The following is a 20,271-nucleotide window of genomic DNA, read 5'->3' on the forward strand; positions in this document are numbered from 1 at the left end:
ATGTAGAGTTGTCCCATCTACATTCCAAAGATTATCTAGAAACAAAGAGTTGGCTCCAGTTCTAGTCCTACTCAAAGTACACCCTTTAAAATTAATGGACATGGCTAACTTAGGCCCATCAACTAATTTCAATAGGTCTACTCTGAGAAGAAAGTAGATGTCTAAAACTAAAATTTAAATGAAAATATTCTTCTGTATCCTGCTAATTTGTACTACCAGTTGGTCTGTAACCTATTAGGTTATAAACATATTAAAGACTATATAATTAAGTGAATGCACACAAGGAGAAAAGTGAGGTTTTTCTCCAGCCACAGTCCTGCTCTTGACACCAGTGGCTACCCCATATTGTCTTCCATACCTGGCTTTATATAGTGTATAACATGAGAAGAGAAGAAGAGTTTGGATTTGATATCCCGCCTTTCACTCCCCTTCAGGAGTCTCAAAGCGGCTAACATTCTCCTTTCCCTTCCTCCCCCACAACAAACACTCTGTGAGGTGAGTGGGGCTGAGAGACGTCAGAGAAGTGTGACTGGCCCAAGGTCACCCAGGAGCTGCAGGTGGAGGAGCGGAGACTCAAATCCGGTTCCCCAGATTACAAGACTACCGCTCTTAACCACTGCACCACACTGGCTCTGATATGAACAAGACTTGAAAAGCCCTTGTACATGTCGACAACTTTCCCCATAACTCTTTTGATACCCCATCATTGTTTATTCCTGCGATTTCTAGCTTACACTGCTTTGATTCATGCTCCCAGGGTGGGTCACAACATAGAAGATATACTACAAATCTAAATCACAAACAAATTACAGTCTAGAAGTTAAAAGAGCAAACCAAATTTTGAAACAACCTTTCAGTGCACAGCTGACCTCATTACATCAACCCCCTATGATGGTCTGAGCAAAGAGGTGTATCTTTAGCTGACTTCAAAAGTTAAACTATGCACCATAACTATTATTCTTATTAGACTTTATTAGTCTTTTTTTGGGTGAAGAGGGACAAAGAAGAGAAAAAAATAAACATGCATAAATAGAATCCAGAAAACATTTCTAAAATGAAATATTGGAGAGACCCAAACTGTATCAGCAGCATAATCAAGTTCAAAAATGTATTAGTCAATATGTAGGGAAAGAATCTTGACATTCTCCAGTTGGAGGATGCTGTGCAATGTTGCTAACAGATGTTTCTGGGCATGGTGTTCAGGGTCACCACAGGGAAAGCCCTAGTTTGTATTAGGCTTAATTTAACTTTGCAACTCCATCAACTTTTCTGAATATTGCATCCCATTCTATGAATTGTGTTGGGTCTGACCATAAAATGCGTTTTAAAGATGCAACACCTGGATGCAGAAATGCTTTCAGCAAACATCTGTCTCAACCACAGGCAGCAACTCTGGAAGCCAAAAATTCACTTTGCATTGTGGATTAGGTGCGGGGAGGAGGCTTTTTGAAGGTTCTGAGAATCATCAGCATGCTATCAAAGCTTACCTTCCCCTCCCAAGCTGGTATCACCTCATTAGCAAGCCAATGCTGTGCAAACAGTGTGAAACAGCAAAGTCAGAATAAACAATCACTGCTCAGCTCCTGCTGTTGTATACAAGGCTCATAAATGTAGCAAAACAGAATTGTAGTTCACAAAACCTTTAGCTCAGCTGGGCCTAACTACACATGACGCTTGCAACCATGTAGCTTTTTTCTTCTTTATTTAATTACAAGTGTGGGGCAGGGGATGATTACTGAGAATGTAGAGCATGGGAAGACAAGGCTTAACCCTTCTACTCACCATGATCTCAATGAAAATTCTCCTTCACCTTTGCAGTTAGCCCTAGTTAAAAAGGTTGCATGGGCACTAACCTGTGATGTTGACGTGGAGGTCCTATGTCCAGTGTTTGGAAGATCTACATCAGGGATGACTAATCTGCCGCCCTCCAGATATTGCACTCCCAACTCCCATCAGCCTCTGCCTTCAAGACAAATGGGCAGGAATGCTGGGAGTTGTAGTTCAACATCAGCTATAGGGTCACAGGTTCGCCATCCTGATTTACGTGGGAAAGGGCACTGTGAATCGAATGTAGCTGCTTCACAGAACAGCTACCACATAGTTATTATGATATAAAAAGCAGCCATATATTGAATCTATGCCATATCCCATTCAATATTAGTCAGTAAAGAGTCCTCTCCGACTCAGCAACCTGGATTCAGAATTCTACTGATTTGGGTAGAAGAAGAAAATACGGTATAGTAAATGCAGAAAAGTCCTAGGTATGTTGGTGTAGTGATGACTATGCTGAAATCTGTTGTGTTAAAAGCCCATTGCAAATGAGCTTTCCAACTGAATTTGCAGACTAACTTAACTATTGATAAGGAGTTTTCTTATGCATGTGGGAGAAGAGTGTCATCATTTGTATTTCCCTAATGCACCTAAGTCTACTTTGTGTTCATTGCTCCTCAGAAGGCAGCCATCGCTCACACCCTCTCTAAAGAACAGCACATCTGCGGCAGCTTCTCTTCCCAGCACTGTCTTTGTATATATGCACTTCTGCTGGCTTTGCAAAATAGAGGCAACAGAAAGGCTTGATAGAAGGAATGTATAAGAGAGAAGAAGGGAACAGCCAGTGAAAGGAAGTACAAGAAGCACTGAAGGCTTGGTGTTGGATATGGTACATTGACAAATGAAGGAACATTGGCAGAAGACCATCAGATGCACCGTGGTGTCAGTTTACTCATTGTTTGAAAACCTACATGTCCAAGCTACACAGGCTCAGGCTTTTTGGAATGTGTTCCCAGCGAATTCTGCTGGAATTTGGCAAGGACTTCAGTAACACACAGCATCAAGTCTCAGTTGATACCGAAACCCAAAAGCATGTTATCAATTGTAGTTAGAACTAAGTCTATCTCAGAAATGCTATTTCAGAAATGTTAGTTATTCATCTGAAAAATTAAAAAGAATAAAAAAAAACCTTTGTAGTGGTGTTATCAATGAGGGAGGGTAGACCAAATTTTTAAATAGCAAACAACATTGGCAACAACACTGATAAAAAAGCCACACGGAGCATATTGAAATATTCAACAAGCACAGTTCTGTTTTCCCTGTTTATTTTTGATGATCTAATTTTGAGAATGGAACATTGTGCAGTTATAACTGCACTTTACATTGTTATCAAGTACTACAGAATTTTGGTGCATACCAGATGTTTATATGGGACTTGGATTCAATGGAGCAATCACGGAAAGCACTTTTGCCATGCCTTTTGGTTCTAGCCTTTTGCTGCATCAGCTGTGATCCTGTATTGCATCAAACCATCAGCCTGTCACTCTGGTGCCATTAAAATAGATGAGTGTTTCAGTGTTCACCAGGTGAGGCAGAGTACTCACTTTCCTTGGGTGCATTGCAGTGGCAAAACCATGTTAACATGGAAATGCAAGGGAGGACCAAGTCACATGCCACCTAAGTGGTTGTGCTGCATCCATGCAGTGCTAATAAATAATAATAATAATAATAATAATAATAATAATAATAATAATAATTTATTTATTTATACCCCACCCATTGTGCTATATCATACTATAGTGCATTAGCACTGCCTGTAGAAAGGAATCACATGGTTCAAGTTACTCAGGCCAGCACTGCCCCTGCCTTGGAGTCTATCAACCATGTCAATTGGCTGACCCACAATTCTCCTTCCTGAATTCTTTAGCACAATGATGACAGGACAAGCAGAAGGGACTTGGATCAAGGCCCATTGGTCGGAGCGAGTCCCAGGAGCAGGACTCAAGGCAAATGACTAACATACTCTCAAGCATGTCTTCTTCACCAGTGTTCTTCAACCTTGGGTCCCCAGATGTTATAGTAAGTGGGTCAAGGAGATACATACGGGAACCAAGATCCCAGTGGGCTGGCAGGGATGAGCATCCAGACCATAGCGGCCAGCATGAAGCTGTAAAGCAACACTCCTACTATAGCCAGGCTGCGTATCCCCAGAAACTTGCTGAGTAACCCCAGAAGCCTTGTAGATAGTTAACAAGCAGTTTATGAGATTGAGGCATTGGTAAACCTGTGGCCCTCCATATGTTGTAGGACTGCAATTGGCCATTGGGCATGCTGGCTAGGGCTGATGCGAGTTGGAGTTCAACAACGTGGGGGGGGGGCAGAGGTTCCTCATTCCTCCTCTAGATAAGGTTAGCAGACATCCCCATTTCCCGGGGACAGTCCCAGGATTTACAAATCAGCCCCCATACAAAATCTATTGAAGTTAAAAAGTGTCCCTGGATTCATTGAAATAAATCTGGTAACCTTACTCTAGAATAAACTATTGTCCGACCTAAGGGCATGGTTTGGACACTCATATGATCAATGGTGTGCAGCCACACCAATCCATCCATTAGCACACACAACTAAGGTCCAGATACAGGGATGCCAAACAACTACAAGCTGTCACTAGTCCAAGCTTTCCTTACAAAATTCTTAGGTAACCTACGGAGTAGAGCCGACTTCCCCCAAGACAGCTTATCCTCCTCCTACCACCGCCTCTTTCCAGTATGCTAATATTCAACAGGGTTTCTGAACTCCCGAAGAGTAGACAAATACAAGTTCTCAGCATTTCACACAAACCCACAGATGACTTCTAAGTGGGAAAGAAAATAAGGTCATCACTAGATATTTGCATTATTCAAAGCATCAAACAGAGTACCTGGCACTTAAAAATTGGCTTTTATGGGACTTGGGGTGGAATTTATTTTGTATTTTTTGCTTTGCATGCTAGATCACATGTAGGTTATTCATGTTTGACACTCAGCATCATTTCTGATGAATTATAAATGTAATTTCCAGGGTTTTTCCTTTTTTGTTGTTAAAAAGGCAGGTTTTTAAGATTTCTGCTGAAAATTATACCGGTAATGCAGGAGCTATTCTTTATCAAAGTGATTGCAAGTGTTGTTCTGTAGAAATGCTCTGCAAGCATTCTCCTGAGAGCTGCATCCTGGAAGCTCTTTCTCTGTCGTGTTACTCTTTCCTAGCTCAGTAATTCCACTTACATCAACAACGGAACCACAAATGTTTATGTGAAATTGTGAAATAATTTCAGATGAATTAGAGCTGAATTACATAAACAAGAGGGTTATGGGGTATGTAGCTCTTGTTGACTTTTCATCATTAAAAAAATGTTTGAATGTTTTCCATGCAGTAACAAAATGAAATGAAAATTATGCATTAAAAAATGAGCATGTTACAGGTAAGAGCTCTTGCCTCACCTGTTCCCGATTTGCTAGTTATCTGTGTACAGGGAGATCACTGTAGTCACATAGTGCCAGAAGGAAACGTAGCAATGGTACTAGTTTATTCTGCTTTGGTCAAACCTCACCTGGAACACCTGTGTCCAGTTCTGGGCACCATATTTTAATATATGCATAAACTGGGATGTGTCCAGAGAAGATCAGCAAAAATGGTGAGATGCCTGGAGACTAGGTTGAAAGAGTTTGGGGTTTTTAGCCTGGAGAAAAGATCATTTAAGAGGTGATATAACAGCTACCTTCAAATATTTCAAATATTTAGAATTCAAATATTCAGGTAGATGATGGAACAAATTGATTTTGTCATTCCAGAGGGTAGGACCGAAAGCAATGGGATCAAATTACAAGAAAAAGGGTCTAGACTAAACTGTAAGGAAAGAGTGGTACAGACTGCAGAAGAAAGTGGTTGGAGATTTAAAAACAGACTTTTTTTAAAAAAATGGACTTTTAAACAGAGGCTGGATGGTCAATTATTTGGAATTCTGTAAAAGTAGATTTCCTATGTTGGTAATGAAATTCCTTCCAATACTATGATTCTAAGTTAACTGCCTCAGCGGCTGTGTCATTTAGTTCTCAATTCATATACTGGTAATATGTTGTGGATTCCAGCCATAAAATGAACTGAAAGAGACTGTCAGGATTTGGGCTGATTTGGTCCTATATAGTGATGAAACAAACTGATGATGTTGATTCTAGTCTATGAAAGTTGGTGCCATAATAAATTTGTAAATCTAATGTATTCATCACTGGAAATTTCTTATTTTTAAAATTGAAATCTAAGTACAGAAGTAGACTTTTCTCAGTGCACCAATGAAATAAGAAAATCCCACTGTCATTTACTACAAGTCATCTTAACTTTTGCCTGTCATATGCAAACAACAAGCAGGTTTAATTCTTGTTTCATCATGTCTAACAATGCACTTTGTCTGTTTATTTCAGTATAGCATGAAATCAGAACTGGGTCTACTGAGGTTTATTTACAATCCTGGGGGTTCTAGGGTCTCTGCACAATCTACATTGACATATGCCTGAGAACAGGCTAGGAGTGAGGGAGCGAGAGAATTTTAAAATATCAGTGATGAATATATTCTGAATATATTGTTGCAATGATTACAAAATAGACATCAGTAGACTATGAATGCGTTTGACTGAATTCTCTGTTGACACCACAGGTCACTAGTGTTTTGTCTTTACAAATATTATTCAGAGGTCTCTTGCTTGGCAATTTATCAAGTGCAATCATATCACTGTTCCTCACTGCTATTTTTCAAGCTGGAGTTGGTTTCAATAAATTATGTAAAGTTTGCCTTAAGTTCTCACTGGAAATTTCACAAAAACTAAAGAATGTGGATTGCTAGAGTGTAGATTTTGTTTGTTTGTGTGTGTGTGTGTGTGTGTGTGTGTTTATGTGCAGGCAGTGTACCCAGGCCTGAATATGTAGAAGCATTTAGAAGTATATGCATGTGTTGCTTTCCTCACATTACTCCCCACGTATCATTTTTACATTTGAACGCACAAGGGTGGTTTTTCAAAACACTAAGAGGAGCAGCCCTAAGTGGCAGTTTAGAGTGTTATTCACAATGTAGAAAACAACTTTTTGTTGGCGTTTAATAAAATATTTACAATATGTGGATTTCCATAAATACACTACAGTTGAAACTGTGCTGTTTATTTCCTTAATTATAATCAATACATTATATATGAAGCATTATGTCTGGAACATTTATGAATGAACGTGTATGTGAACAGTTTAATTTTTGATCAGCTGATCCTCACATATTTTGCAGCTGGGAATGCAACTCAAAAAATTAAATAGTATGTTATCATTTTTAACCTAGCTTCTTCCTTGCTGGGTCCCTTGATTCACATCTTGTGGAAATTAGATATTTTCCATTATGGCTGTGGAGACTGAGGCAAAGCAGATACTCAAGTATAGCATCTCAAGTCCTTATTCTGTGTATGTGTGTGGGTGCATGCACACACACACACACACACACACACACACACACAAATACACACACACACACACACACACACACACACACACAAATACACACACTTTAAAACAAAAGCAAAGGGGCAAAGAACTTACAACAGACTATATAGCTTGGATGCAAATGTTCTCTGTTCCTGACTAGCAAATGAGTACTGCTGAGAGGTATAGCTCAGTTGGTAGAGCACAAGACTCTTAATCTCAGGGTCTTAGGCTTGGGCGTAAAATCCCTGCATTGCAGGGGGTTGGACTAAATGATCTTCATGGTCCCTTCCAACTCTTTTATGATTCTAAAAGTGACCCCTGATCCAGAAATGTTCTTCCATTTACAAAAACTCTTTTTGCAAGACTTCGTACAAGCTCTTTGTCAATACTGTGTTAAAGACCACTGGTGTTTAAATGCTACAACCTCTGTCTTCTATTATTCACCATGTTTCTCAGATACACACACTTGTACATTATGCCATTGCTAGAAATCTTCCAGTAGTTTGTGCAACAGTTCATGGACCCATAGTAATATATTTACGCTTTCCACTCACGGTTCTGTGGTCCAGCCCTATGTTGTGTTTCAGTTTGAAAGGTAGTAAGGAAGGATATGTGTTTAACAAGGCTAGCTGCCGATTCTCAGTTGATCTGCCTTTTACCCAATTAACTAGGGAAATAATTTATTATACACAAATAACTGTCCATACTATATTAACTGCATTGGAATTACCATATATACTCGAGTATAAGCTGACCTGAATATAAGCCGAGGCACCTAATTTTACCACAAAAAACTGGGAAAACATTTTGACTTGAGTATAAGCCAGTTCACCACACCACAAATCTCCTGGTGGGCCGGAGTGTGTGTGTGCATGCGCACATGCACACATGGCAGAGGGGGCTTCTCTCTCCTCCCAGCCCCTCCCGTCCCCCTACCTACCCAAGAGGGAGAGGCTGGTGGCGGCAGTGGCGGAGGAACAAGCAGCCCAAAATGTCTGCTTTCAGGCTGCTCATTCCTCCTCCTCTGCCACCGACAGCGGCAAAGGTGGTGGTGGAGGAAGGAGCAGCCCGAAAGGACCCTCACTCAAGTATAAGCCAAGGGGGGCTTTTTCAGCATAAAAAATGTGCTGAAAAGGTCGGCTTATACTCGAGAATATACGGTAATTACATATTGCATTGCGTTACCATAGGTGCTTTATTGAAATACTATTTCCCTTCTATGTTTGCTTTTTGCAAGGTTTCAGAGGGTTTTCCTAGGGTTTTTTTGTGTGCTAATTTTGGGGTCAAAAAATCCTGTGGTCAAGAACGCATTGGACACTTCAGGTCAATTTTTATTCTTTTGTACACCCTCCTGGAAATTTAGGTTGAAGGACAGGTAAGAAATATATTAAATAAAATAAAATGAATATAGTATCTCAAGCTTGGTCTACACATGCAGCAGAATGAGGAGATAGAATACCCAGGTGGATGAGTGGCATCTTCCAATTTAGGCTACAAGTGAGGAATGCTAATTGTGAGCGTTTTCTTATAAAAACCTGCAAGCAAGCAAAATTCACAGATACACACTCTCTCACTGCCATGCTAATTTTATACGTACAGAGAGTTCTTTTTTTTATGCTGGGGAGCATTAAAAAAATTGAGGGGCTACAGTCCATTTGATCACCTCAGGCCTCTGCCACCTTATTCCATCCCGTGCGTAGTCTGGTTTCAATAATCCTGACAACTACCATGTAAAAGAAGTCAATACTGTAGTATGTTCACTGTATTACAAATCAGTAGCTTAAAGGGGGGGTGGCTGGTTGCCTTTTAATAACTTAGAAGGGGTTCACAGCAGAGGTGAGATTTGAACTTCCTGCCTCAGTGGTTCACAGTTCAGTTCTCTTGACCACTCCACTCCATTAGCCTCACTTTACAATCAGCTGCGATATCCCAATCACAGTGAGGAAAGCAAGGGTAGCCTTGTTGTGAAGGGGTAGTAGCAGAGTCAATACTGTGTGTGTGTGTGTGTGTGTGTGTTTTGCAATGCTGGAAATGGGAAGCATACTCCATTCAAAGAACTTTTTTGTAAAAGAGAACCATTTCCAAAATGTTTTGTTGTCTTGTTTTGCTGGGAGTAAGGGGCAAATACAGCGGTACCTTGGGTTACATACGCTTCAGGTTACATACACTTCAGGTTACAGACTCCGCTAACCCAGAAATAGTACCTCGGGTTAAGAACTTTGCTTTAGGATGAGAACAGAAATTGTGCTCCTGCTGCGCGGCGGCGGCAGCAGGAGGCCGCATTAGGTAAAGTGGTGCTTCAGGTTAAGAACAGTTTCAGGTTAAGAACGGACCTCCGGAACGAATTAAGTACTTAACCCGAGGTACCACTGTATACATTGCTAGCATTTACCATCAAATGACTTGAAATCAGTAGCTCCACTGATTGTGCTATGTGCCATAAGTGTCAAGTTCACAAAGTGTGTGTGGGGGGGGGAGTCCCAGGCCACATGCATATTCCCCAAAGAAAAACTGTTACAGACAGACAGACAGACAGAGAGAGAGAGAGAGAGAGGATACCTGTTTGCATAAACATTGCATATGGTAATATCTATGGCCATTCATTGGCCTGCATGCATACCCACATGCATGGGCGCTGTGAGCCAGTCAACAGCTGCACATCTTTACACTACTAACTTTAGCACTGCTGCCTCTAGCACTCCCGCTTCTCAGTTGCCATTCAGCGGTGGTGACCATCTCTGCACCACCGCATCAGCCACCACTGAACTTGGCTCTGTTTCTTATTGCTTCTGGGAAAACATATATACAGGCCAATGTTTGACTGACAGCCCACTTCTAGAGTTCACTTCTTAGCTGAGGCTAAGAAGAAGAAAAAGCTGGCCTGCTTAAGGATTAACCCCTCCCCGCCCACAGCATACATTAAATGCTGTCAATGAATTCAATCAGAACTTGCTATTCCAGGAACTCAGTACTCCGGAGGCCTCTGCGGGGATGCAAAATGGTACAGCTTGCACTCCTCCAGGATTTGCCCTTTCGCTACCACACAATTATTGGGCCAGTGATCCCGCAGCAGTAGATGCCAGGCATTTCCAGACTATATATTTCCATATGGGTAGGGAGGCAATGTACACTGCCTGTTAGAACTGTGACCTCTGGCATCAAAAACCTTGCATAGGTTTCTAGCTCTCTTGTTAACAGAGATCCATTGGAAAATATGGCTTCAAAAATGTCAATGCATAGGATAGACCTACAGTGACTCATGCTCTTGTAACCTCTGAACTGGATTACTTCAGTGCATTGAATGTGGGGCTGCCCTAGAAGACAACTAAGAAGCTTCAGTTGTGTACAATGCTGCTTCCAGAATGTTAATTACGGTAGCTGGAAATAATAATAATAATAATAATAATAATAATAATAATAATAATAATAATTTTATTTATACCCCACCCTCCCTGGCTGAGACTCAGGGCTCAGGGCAGCTAACACCAAACATATAATATATTAAAAACACAAAATCAAATGATTAGTTTAAAATACAGTTCGAAATCACATTTAAAATCAAAATAAAATTAAGTGGGAACCCACGAATCATAACCATAGGGGTAAGGAATTAAAAGTTCACAGGCCTGATCACCTGTGCTGGTCCCCTATGGGCTGATAGAAAGAGCCAAGGAGGCCACTTACATACAGGGTCCCATAGAAAGAAGGGGGTCAGACTGGGCCCGGATCGAAGGCCTGGCGGAACATCTCCGTCTTGCAGGCCCTGCAGAAAGATGTCAAATCCCACAGGGCCCTGGTCTCTTGCGACAGAGCGATTCACCAGACTGGGGCCAGGGCTGAAAAGGCTCCGGCCCTGGTCGAGGCCAGTCTAACCTCCTTGAGGCCCAGGACCTCCAAAGTATTATTGTTTGTGGACCGTAAGGTCCTCCACGGGGCGTACCAGAAGAGGCGGTCACGTAAGTGCGAGGGTCCTAGGACGTATAGGGCTTTAAAACCAGCACTTTAAACCTGACCCTGTACTCCACCAGGAGCCAGTGCAGCTGCTGTAGCACTGGATGAATGTGGAGTCTTGCTGCGGCGTTCTGCACCCCCTGGAGTTTCTGGGTCAGCTTCAAGGGCAGCCCCTCATAGAGCGAATTACGATAATCAAGCCTGGAGGTGACCGTCACATGGATCACTGTGGCGAGATCAGGGCGAGAAAGGTAAGGGACCAGCTGCTTAGCATGGCGGAGGTGGAAAAATGCCGCCTTTGCTGCAGTTGCAACCTACACTTCCATAGAAATCATGTTCCCTAGATTCTGAAATAGCTAGATTGGCAGCTTCTGAGCCCAATTCCAAGTTTGGCTGCTTATTTCTTTAAAGCTCTGAATGGCATGGTACTCAAGCACCTGAAGAAACACTCCCTATACCAGCCTGACCATGAGGGGGAACTATTGTCTGTGAATTAAGTGATGACATGGGAGAGGGCCTTCTCTGGGGTGGCAGCATATCTGTAGAATGCCCTCTGTTTAGCAGCAGGACCGTCACTAACCCTGCTAATCATTTTGGCAACAGATCAAGAGTTATTTATTTGCTTGGGTATTTTAAGTGTTTTGCTGTTTTGCTTTGCTGCGGTTGTTTTGTTCTAAGCTGCCTCCATTTATTCTGCTGTGGGGTTTTATTGTTTGATAATTTTATCGTACGGTTCATTTATATTACGTGTTGTACTGCCACCCTGGTATCTATATAGATGAAGGATGGGTTTTTAATATTTCAATAAATTATAATAAATAGGAAACAAAACAATTAAAGGATATCCTAATACATTGTTCTTCTGCTCATGTGAGTCTGAAAGGCCAGTTGACACAATAGTTTTCTTTCACAATTAGCAGCCACTGATTTGCTGGAGAAATGTGAGAAGAGAACTGGGGTTTCAGAAATACAAGACAGCATTTGCCTGGCATCACCAATGGCAATGAAAACTGTAGGCACTTTAGTTTGATGCATACAACTAAAATATTAAAATTAACTCATTGGCTCTCGATGTATTCCCTTTGTACGTTTCAGGAACTACTAAGTTTTCACAGCTTTTGCAGAATTAACCAAAATTAAACATTAAAATATCAATGTGTCTTGCTTTTAATGAATATAAATCAAATCAAGGTCTTCTATGCTATAACACTTTTTACATGTAGGTTATTCAAATGCAGTAGTAAAAGCCTCTGCTACCTTTACCAAAGCAGAATCCTAAGGATCAGAAATCTATCAATCGTTTTCCACACTGGAGCTAATCAATCTACAAAGCGAAGTGCCAATGAACTATTAGATCATTGCAATGAAGTATGGAGATTGATCTTATCCCAGAGCAACTGCATTAACAGACCGGTAAGAGAGTGACCTCTGCCCTGCGGTGCAAATTATCTGCAGTACTGCAAACCACGTGTCTGAATGAAGACCTCAGGTTACTGCTTTTAATAAATATGTTTTATTGTTGAGAAGTACATGTAAAGATAAAAGAGGATCAGCAGAAACACTAGTGTGGATCAGCCTGAAAGTGGCCATAGATAAATACTAGCTAGACCTAAATGCACACTTTTACCCCTAAGTTACTGTGTGTGTGTGACTAGCACAATGTGCTTGCTGTTCTCTCGTGGCTGTCTCCTATCCCATTCTTGTAGGGTTTTTTTTATTAAAAACACAAAAACAAAAGAAGATGTCATTTTTATTAATACTGCAAATAATTAAATGGTAAAATGTAAAAAAAGGGGGGAATGTAAGCTTGAATGATGTTATTGGGGAGTGGGGGAAGCTTCTGAAAATTTCCATATGGATAAAACTGTAATGTCAGATAACAACTGTGTTTCTTACAGTTCCGTTGAGTTCACACAGCTCCAAGTGACTATAGAAACATAACAGCCATCTTCCCTATGTGCAATAAAAGCATATTATTTCAGACCCATAAGCAGAGACTGGGACATTCCTTATGACATTCCTAAACATCAGCCTGAATAGCTAAAGCTAATATATAGTTTTGCATATTTCACCATGAATGTAAAATAATAAATGAATTAATACAGATCCTAGTTTCACAAACATATTGCTTACATACATACATATACATATACATATACATAGTTATAGTTATAGTTATATAGATAGATATGAGTCACCTACCACTAGTTTCACGCAAGGAAGCCCTGAGGGCCCACCAAAACATATTAGTCCACTTCCTTGGAGGATCATGATCATTAGTACCAAGGCTTAAAATTTACTAACTTTTAATGGGATCTGATCCAAAAATCAATTGATGCAAAAAAAAACCCAACAACCCTACAACAGAATGGATTTCCTGAGCCCAATCTGGGTGTAAAGGCTTTACATGTGTTTAAATGGCAATTAAGTATGCTCCCACAGAAGTTTGCCACTAAAACCATGCAATTCTGTAGATAGCATAATAATTTTTACATATTAACTACTGCAACATGGAAAGCTCAACATGCAATGGCTCATACAAATATTGAAAAGCACAACCACAAATGAGCAATTTTGGAGCTGTTCATCAGAATCGTAAACCATCCTCTAAGTCCTGGGTTTATACCTTCAATGAAAATTAATGTGTGACCCAACTCTTTAACCCTTGAAGAAAAGCCCAAATTGTGTTCAATGGGAACGGATCTTCTATTTGCTTAGATCAGTAACTCTGCTCTGGAAGTTTGTAACGGTGCTATGCTAGGGAGTATGTCATCATCTACTGTGGCCCATTGGTGCAAGGAGGTTTGGTCTTCATGCATTAGTAAGAACTATTGGTAGTAACAGGCTAAATCCCCACCAACATTCCTTAGGTCACCAGTTCAAGACCCACCATTGATTGCGTTTCTGTTTTATATTTATTTTTTCAACTTATATTTTTGTGTTTCTCAGTATTTCCCTTCCATTTAAGATCTCTAACAAATACACCTCTTGTGTATAAAATACCATCTTTAATACTCTATTTTTATTAAAGCAAAATGTCTTTATCCTTCAGACTATAATTGAATCAATGAATTAGAGGAAGGTTACTAAAAAGGATTAATGCATTTTTAATGACACAGAATGATATAACTTCTGTTTTTCACTAAGAATAATGGCAGATCTATCAGCTTTGTACAGATAAGAGCTTGGTGAGTTTATCTGAAAGCCTGCATAATGGTTCTAATTTAGTTTTAACTGGGGGGGAAAAAAAGCCGTAGACATCCCATTTAGCTTAACAATTCATTGTTTATTTATATGATCTTTCCTTGTGACCAGTTCACATGCCTAAGTGAAGAAATGATAATTTGTTTAACAAATATACATTATTTATTCCCCTTATATGCATTTTAAGATACCACTCTTGTAGAATCAAGATATAAATGTTGAGATCCTTAGACAACACTATAGGGATCTGTATTTGAACTCTTGGGTTATCACACAAGAGACTACTGTGCAGTAATAATGAAAAATATCTCAATTTGATTTGACTCTGATCCCTCATTGTCCTTATATTTTTCCACTATATCTTTTGCTGATGCAGACTGAGTTGAACAGCAGACTTTCATTAGAATTACAGTATTTAGTATTTATATAGCACTTTTGAGCGTTCAGTTCCAGTGTAGTATCTCAACGTTCCTCTGAACAACTCATATGATATGTTAGTGTTATTACCGACCTGCTGCAGTACTGGGAGAACTGAGGTTGATCAGTAATGGCTTGCCAAGGGACACCTAATGAACTGCCAGCTGAGGCACAACTGAACTGGTTTGATCCCAGTTTGCAGTCCTGATTAGGAAGGATGCTCAGATCATAGTTTGCCAGTTCACATGTCACAGCAAATGGGGGTTTGGTTGAAACAAAATGTAATGAATTAAGTCATGCATGTGTGAGGAGGGGAGGAGATAGAATGAGAGGCAAGCACCTTGCTCATTCATGATCCTTCTTCCCATGGTTTGGAGGATTGTCTGAATGCAACAATTGAGATGAAACTTCCTTTTGTGTGTAAAATAACCAGTATGTGGCATCCTTGAGCAACTGCCGGAGTCCCAACAGAGCCCTATTATTACACCTTTTAAAAAGCATTAAGCAGTGGAGAGCTGCCATTTTAATTTCCCACAATGCCCCACAGTGATACTGCTGGTGTCACGAGCTGCTACCAGGACCCTACAAAATAGGAGGCTCGCCTGAGAGCAACTTCCCCCTCGCACAAAACCTGAAGTTTACCCTGAATACTACAGGCCTTCATGAAGAGAAAAAAAATACCTGAATGATTTGATATAATCATTCTGACTTTTCAAAATGTATTTATCCTTGTGCAAATTATAGTTATTTAAACTGACAGCCAAATAGCATTATATTAACTTTGTATATTGTGGAGGAATAACTACTGGCATTTTGACCATTCTGAGCACTTAGTCTTTTGGTAAGTGAACTTATAAAGAGTCCTTACTTGTCTGCAGAGAGGTTTCAACTGAAATCTGGGAGAACCGCATGCCCTGGGGTCCCCAGACCCTGTACTGCAGCGCAATACTATCATTAGCCAGAGCAAATTGACTTCCGTGGCTGGCTTTAGCTGTCGTGCAAGGGCAGCAAATTGTTACTAATTTCTAAGGTGAGGTGGTAGTGGGGAGGTGCTTGTGGCGCTCTCTGCCTCAGGTACCAAAATAGCTTGGCTGGCTTTGGGTCCTATGAACCTTGGCAGGGGGTGGTGTTTGATGCCTTGCTTCAGGTGGCAAAATGTCACAGGCCAGCTGTGTCCGCTGATCATCGCCTCAGGGAGGCAAAGAAGAGTGAGGATCTGGTGATGGTAAGAGCTTTGTGAGCTGAAAAGGCAGGTGGGGACATTTTTACAAGGCTCAGATTTAACACGCCTGCTGGAATAAGAAAGTCTTATGCAGCAAGGAGGGTGATTCTCTAATCTCAGTCAGGAGGCAGTTCCACAAGTTTTGGCCCACAACAGTGGAAGTTGGATCATTTTTAGTTAATTTGAGGTGGGCTTGGGAGGACTCTTTCGACTTTCACAGCCCAACCAGAATTAATAACTAGAGCTGAATCCAAATGGCTCTATGGGAAGCATCAGGGACATTGTGGGCATACTGAGGACTCTCGTTCTGGAAGCAATTCCCCATGCCGCTCGATAAAAATTCAGAGCAACTTTTCCTCCATTGCAGCAGAAGAAACCTGCTGCCAGAATGAAAAGAGAGAAGCCCCAGGACAATACTGAATTGCCAACTAGATTTTCTGGGTGTGATTTTCATGGAAAATGAAAGTGAGTAACCCTGATATTGCAGAACTAGTCACGTAGTTCTTTGGATCAAGCCCCGAGCCTCCAGAGATTGTAGATAGAGATGGCCTTTCCCTACGCTGGAGCTCTTTTTTTTTTTTTTACAGTACATTTCTATAATCATATTTTATTAAACGAAGACTCCATTGTCAGCTGACGGCAAGTGTCTTGCAAGGAATGTACTGGAAAGCCATCAGCTAATTAATCAAGCCTGACTTGACTGAAGACTGACTGGGCTGATCAATTATTCAGATGAACACTATATATCTCTAAACATGGGAATTAGTTTCCCCATAAGTAAAGTACCCGAATAACAATCCCTCAAATATGTATATGCGAAGTGGATAGTGATAGCTGTTAGGATGCAGCTCAGTTACAGCTACCTCCCCCTGCTCACTTGAAAACTCCAGGGCCCTGACCTAGCAAGGGGGTGATCTGGCACGGAAGCTGACCTGCACATAGATTGCCTCTCCCCTTCCCGACGTCGCCGCATGTGCAACCCCAGGCCTCCACAACTTGTGATACAGCATGCTGAACACATTAGGAATTATGTCCTCTGAGAGTTTGATAAATCTCCATTTATAAATGCCAAACGAGCTGGCATTTCAAGCAGCCTGGCATGCCACCACAATAGGTGGCTGGTGGGCTGCTGAGTTGTATATGGGTCAGGCGAAACAGGGAGCCAAATCCTTTGTGTAAGCCTGGGGAAAGGCCATAAGCTCCGTGGTAGAGCATCCGCAGAAGATCCCAGGTCCAGTTCCTGGCATCTTTAGTTAGGGCTGGGAGAGGCTCCTTTCTGAAGCCCTGTAGAGCCACTACCAGTCAGAAGATATTGAGCAAGGTGGACCAATGCTCTGACTCAGTAGAAAGCAGCTTCCTATATCGCTGTGTTCCTCAGACAGGAAACTTCCACCAGCCCGATCGAGAGACTCAAGAGGACCGCAGAAGGCTGACTCCCACACACTACTGTGTCCCTTGGAACCCTCCCCATTTCCTCCCATTTGGGCATAGGCACACTTCCTATGAAGGTTTCGACCTATGAAGCCTTAAACTGCTCAGTACCACAATACCTCAAGGGCCGCATATCTCAATATGAACCTACCCTGGCCCTGAGATCATCCTCTGAAGCCCTTTGTGTGCCTCTTCCACGTGAGAACGGGCCGTTTCTGTGGTGGCTCCCCATTTGTGGAATGCTCTCCCCAGGGAGGTCCAGCTAGTGCTTTCATTATACACCTTTAGGTGAAAATGCTCCCCTTCAACCAGGTTTTTGGCTGATTAGCATTCAATACTCTTTTAAATGTGTTGTGGGATGGGGGATTATTGGTTTGGTTTTGTCCTTATTTTTATTATGCATTTTTTGCATAATATTGTATTGTTCATATTGTATATTTATATTGTGAACCACCCTGAGATCTACAGATGAAGGGTAATATACAGATTTAAACAACGTTAATATTAATGATTTGTTCAGAGGAAAAGAGGCAAGATTGATAGTGTGGTGCCAAAAGCAAAATCCATGGATAAATTTATGGAGGATAGGTAAGGTAAAGGTAAAGGACCCCTGGAAGATTAAGTCTAGTCAAGGGTGACTATGGGGTTGCGGTGCTCATCTCACTTTCAGGCCGAGGGTGCCGGCATTTGTCCATAGACAGCTTTCCGGGTCATGTAGCCAGCAGGACTAAACCGTTTCAGGCGCAACAGGACACCATGACAGAAACCAGAGCACACGGAAACGCCATTTACCTTCCCGCCACAGCGGTACCTATTTATCTACTTGCACTGGCATGCTTTCGAACTGCTAGGTTGGCAGGAGCTGGGACCGAGCAACGGGAACTCACCCTGTCATGGGGATTTGAACCACCAACCTTCTGATTGGCAAGCCCAAGAGGCTCAGTGGCTTAGACCACAGCGCCACTCGCGTCCTTTTGTAGAGGTTAAGGCTATCACGGGCTACCAGCTAAGATGGCTATGTTCTACCTCCAGTGTCAGAGGCAGTATCCCCCTGAATACCAGTTGCTGAGGATCACAAATGAGGACAGCACTATTGCACTTAGGTCATTTATTGGGGCTTCCCATAGGAATCTAGTTGGGATCCTGTTGTGAGAACTGGATGCTGAAATGTATGGGCCTTTCGTTGGCCTGATCCAGCAGGACTCTCCATACATTCTTAAAAGCTATACACATACAAGGCCTCTGCTTCTGATAGGGAGCCATCATCATTAAAGGTTCCCAATCGTGTGTGGCATGAAGCCCAGCATGCAGAGGTTCAGTGCGCTGACTAACAGGTGTGATCACACTCCCCTGTCTGCACATTTGCTCTGTGTATGCTGATGTGAGATGGGAGCCATTGTTTTTTCAACAATTTTTTCATTTGCTGTTGAAAACTCTGGCTCCTGCTGTTCCTTTTCTTTATACATTTACATAAAACAAGCGGAATGGTAATAGATAGCTAAAATGCATTTGTTTGCATTTTTGGTAATGCTTTGAAAGAGATGCACGAAGTGAACTATTTGCAGTGCAGTTTGGAAAAAAAAGGCTCTTTAAACAGACGTCAGCAGCAGGGAGATCAGAAATAGATGTGGCCAGACACCTGCTGACAAACAGTGACAAATTCCACTGACACAACAGTGACCCCCAGTTTGTCAAGATTTAATTAAGGGTATAATTAAGTCAGTGGAACAGAACACTAATGAGTGGAGTTTTTTTTTAATATGGGTAATTACATCTAAGAATACAAAGTAAGACAAGGCTCTAAATATATCATTAAAATGAGCACTATAGAGTGACAAGCAGAGCGTAAAGTGTGCCTTTTTGGAGGAAGAATACAAGTTTGTAATTGCTTGGCTTTGACAAAGCTTTTGCGTTTTAAGACTCCAGCTTTTGCAGCCCCTTTCAGAATCGAAATTCATTAAGTTTCCCTGGGAATTCTGCCAGAAAAGGTCTGGCTCAAAGTCCAGCTAAAATCCTAATTGCTGTTTTGTGAACAAAATGTCTACTTTTAAAAAATCTATCCTACCTATATGAAGGTATCACAGTAATTTGGTGAATGTCGACAATTACTGGGGATTGTCAAGGTTTCCCCGAACCAGAGGGAAATGCAGAAAATATTGACAACTAAATGTCAAATCCAACTGAGTATTTTCACTAAGTACAGAAATGAACATGCCAAAATATGTGTGGCTGCCACCAAAATAGCATCCCTGCATCTCTCTTTCCCCCTTCCCTGGTAGGAACCAGTAAATAAAAACATTATGTGATGTCATCATGCTTCCAAGTTTGCACACTTCCACAAGCACCTACCCATAAAGTGGTGTGGGAGCAGGGAAACGTGAAGTGTCATGTCACATATTTTTACTTAATAAACTTCATGTTGAGGAGAGCATACATGCGGCTGATGTTTTTGGTGGTAGCCAAATTTCTCCTGTAATTGTATGTTCTGCCATAAATGTCCTCCACATTTCCATTATTTACCAGTAAATGACATTTGCAAAACTATGAATAGAATGTGAAAAACACCCCTGATGATGCACACATTTTAGACATTTCCCACTGGGTTGTTGTTTTTTTAAATCATCATTTGATATTTGTGGCTCATAACACAATAGAACAATGTTGGTGATGTGGGGCACACATTTTTAAAGAAATAAAGAAATCACAACACTACTCTTAACCACAACAGTAACTGGTGTGGGTCTTGAAGCTACAAATATTTAAATTAATATTGATGTGGG

The 20,271-nt window shown here is 41.3% G+C and overlaps 1 protein-coding gene and 1 long non-coding RNA gene across 27 annotated transcripts in view; one reads left to right on the plus strand and one right to left on the minus strand.

The window, feature by feature from the left end:
- The window catches only part of LOC310847528, a 181,251-nt gene that overhangs the window by 143,992 nt on the left and 16,988 nt on the right, over positions 1 to 20,271 (plus strand). For 2 of the 24 annotated variants that reach the window (XR_014565841.1, XR_014565842.1), the window contains exon 5: positions 5,016 to 5,123. The exons of the other annotated variants lie outside the window; for them this stretch is intronic. This is a non-coding gene — a long non-coding RNA (uncharacterized lncRNA). The remainder of the gene's footprint in view (positions 1 to 5,015; positions 5,124 to 20,271) is intronic. 24 annotated transcript variants of the gene reach the window in all.
- The window catches only part of NR5A2 (nuclear receptor subfamily 5 group A member 2), a 117,403-nt gene that overhangs the window by 42,294 nt on the left and 54,838 nt on the right, over positions 1 to 20,271 (minus strand). The gene's annotated exons all lie outside the window — the stretch shown is intronic.

The sequence above is a fragment of the Podarcis gaigeae genome (assembly GCF_964106915.1).
Source record: "Podarcis gaigeae genome assembly, chromosome: 6".
In the NCBI taxonomy this organism is placed as follows: Eukaryota; Metazoa; Chordata; class Lepidosauria; order Squamata; family Lacertidae; genus Podarcis; species Podarcis gaigeae.